The sequence below is a fragment of the Uranotaenia lowii genome, chromosome 2 (genome assembly GCF_029784155.1).
Source record: "Uranotaenia lowii strain MFRU-FL chromosome 2, ASM2978415v1, whole genome shotgun sequence".
NCBI classification, from domain to species: Eukaryota; Metazoa; Arthropoda; class Insecta; order Diptera; family Culicidae; genus Uranotaenia; species Uranotaenia lowii.
The window spans coordinates 350,382,236-350,385,208 of NC_073692.1; the positions used below are offsets into that span (position 1 = coordinate 350,382,236).

Here is a 2,973-nt window from a genome sequence, read left to right on the forward strand (position 1 = left end):
CCCTTCTCCGGAAAAATCTGTTGCGCATTGTGTTGAGGAGAAATCTCAGAGCTAACTCAGTTTATTCTTGGTCCGTTTACGAGAAAAGATGCTGCTCCCCGAATCAAGGTCCCAGAGGTGTCCTGATTTTCTAGAAGCCGTCCTGATCATAATTGCTATTGATTTTGTAATAAAAACAGTTTAACCTCTTAAAACAATGGTAATCTTCGGTTCAGATGATATTTGAACGGTGTTTTTTTTGGTGAAAACAACAAGCCACCTAACTTCTCATCTCTTCTGTTGCATAACTTAAGGCGTATACTGCACCGCTATTTCGCCTTAATTAATGCAATCTAAGAAGAGCTGCATTTTATTTCTACCAATCTACTGGTGTCTTGAAAAATCCAGTTTTTTGTTCTTCGCGGTTTCCTGATTTTTTGACTAAACCACCTGGCACCTCTTCTTCGAACGCTTTTGCAAAAAAAGAGGCCAAAACAGCTAACAGCAGCAGGCATGATAGCGGGGGAAAAATTGTTGCTTTTTTTTCTACGTTGTGCGATGGGAGTATAAATAATTTTTTTCTTCATTTACTCTGAGGTGTATGACTGAAACACAGGGCGGTCTTTGTTAAGAATTCTCTTTCTCCCACTCTGATGCAAATGCTCTCACACTTGCCGTCCGAGTCACTGACAGCTCGTGTAAACTCGGGTAACGAGTGGAGCACGATCAGCGAAAGAGGAATACACTCGGAAGCCGAACTGAAAACAGTGTTTTTTTCTCCCGGCTCTTTGTTGTATGAGAAGAGCCGACCAACCCTGGTCGGAAGTTAATCCTGAGCTCTCCACTGGAGGACATCCTTCGTTCGATCGGTAAAAAAAGGTCTGTCTGAAGGATATTCTAACGACCCCGAATTACAGTGAAGATCAACGGTGGCTTTGTTTAAAAGTAAGTACTTTCTTTATTATTTATTTTTGAAATTGCATGAAAACATTCCTTGACGTTTGAATCATATAGTAATATTTATTTATCCTTAATTAATCGAAAAATGTTTCGCCTTTAGCGGCACTTTCTTTTAAAACAAAATATTTTTAATTGCGTTTATCAATTCTTATTAATGTTTCAGAGCGAGATAAATTGTTGAAAACACCACAATGCAGCTGGTGAGCAACCCGAATCAGTTCAACGTGTTGGTTGCCCCGATTTTGTACAGAAACGATGAACGATAGCTTATAACTCTTGAGGTTTTCCTAGGGAATATGAAAGTTAAACTACCTTGTGTACCTTATTTGATTTTCCGCTTATAAGGTATGTATGCATAAGTTTTTTGAAATGTTGCACGTCGTTAAAATATCGTAAACAATTATTTATCTTACAGGGTGCACGTCATGCTTTGGTTGAGGGGCAGATTATTATCCAGGCCGTGCAGAACGTGCTGAAATCAGACAAGGTTCACACCAAGCATCTGGGCGGCCAATCGACCACCAACAGCTTCACCCAGAATGGCAATTAGCGATAAGTGAATAGTTCTATTTCAACGAAACTTTGTTTCCGACGTTTTTTTTTCGTTCGTCAACCAAATGCAATGTTAAAATTTAAAAGGTATACAATCTGTATTGCAGACAGCTTGCTACGTTTGAGTTTTCGATTCAGATTTCTAATTCAGATTCATTTATAAATTCCGATTGATATTTCAGATTAAGTTTTACGATTCAGATTCAGTTAAATATTTCAGATTCTGATTCCCGATTCAATTCCAAATTGGAGATTAACATTAAGTTTTCGACTTAGATTTTCAAATTCAGTTCCAGACTTCAAACAGATTCAGATTTCAAATCGATATTCAGATTTAGGGTTCAGTTTTAGATTTACATCCAGTTTCAAGATTCAGATTTTAGATTTAAATGAATATATTGTTTTCAGATTAGATTGAAATTTCCGATTCAGTTTCAAAGTTAAGACCCAAGGAGCCCACACCAGGCAGCTCAATTGAAATGTTTGGTGGAGGGGGTGAGCGGAGGGTCCTTGAGCAAAAATTAAAAAAAAAGATTTGCATTTAAATCGGGATTTCAGATCTAGTTCCACATTACCTACAGGTTCAGATTCAGAATCAGATTTTAAATTCAGATTTCAGATTTAGATTCAGATTTCAGATTCATTTTAAGATTCTGATCCAGATTTATAATACGATTTCAGACCGAGATTCAGATTCAAAGTTCAATTGAAATTTAGATTATATATTTGAGTTAATATAAAAACTTCAGATTCAGATTACCGATTGAGTTTTATATTTGAAATTCACATTATGACCCAAATTTCAGATTCAGTTCCATTCCATACTTCAGTTTCCGACTCAAATTTCAAATTTATTTCTTTATTTCTGTTGAGTGGAATTTTTATATATATTTTTACTGTCGAGGGAGCTTGAACCTACTAAGTTCACTTATGCCAAGTTAAATAATAATAATAATTAACTGTGCCATGAATTTATTTTCCATTCTCTCGCAGTCGTTCGATCAGTGCGGATGTGCGTTATCACTGCTGATCAAAGTATAATATATTTTCCTCGCCGTATCAAAGTGGTCAATTTCGTAAACAAAGAGTGCTTCAAGCGGAGTGTTTTTTTTCTCGCTTTATGGTTCGGTCGTTACCAAAGGACTTTTTGTGCTTGGAAATTTTGATCCAGCACAGACGCCATCGCCATCTTACATCGAGGCCGTTATCATTACCACACGGCGCCTTCCTAATAGCTCCTGATAAAGCCGGGTATTGGACACCGTAGGGGCATAACTAGGCTGATCCGGATTTGAGTGCCATAACCGGGTGAATTCGGAACGGATCGATTGGTCTCGCCCTCCTTTTGACGCCGCCATCTTTCTTCAGAGGAAAACCACGTGTTTGGACAGCGGACGGTGGAAACAAAAATTAAAAGAAAAATTGTGAGTTCTTTTTTCATTCTTCCTTCACTTTACTATTTCTATTTTTTCCCTACATTAG

General features: G+C 37.4%; 1 long non-coding RNA gene across 1 annotated transcript; it reads left to right on the forward strand.

The window, feature by feature from the left end:
• The first annotated feature begins 618 nt into the window (after nucleotides 1–618).
• On the forward strand, nucleotides 619–2,377 carry LOC129748546 (uncharacterized). Its single transcript, XR_008737764.1, has 3 exons — nucleotides 619–924; nucleotides 1,103–1,284; nucleotides 1,355–2,377. It is a non-coding gene; the product is annotated as an uncharacterized LOC129748546 (long non-coding RNA).
• Nucleotides 2,378–2,973: the final 596 nt, after the last annotated feature.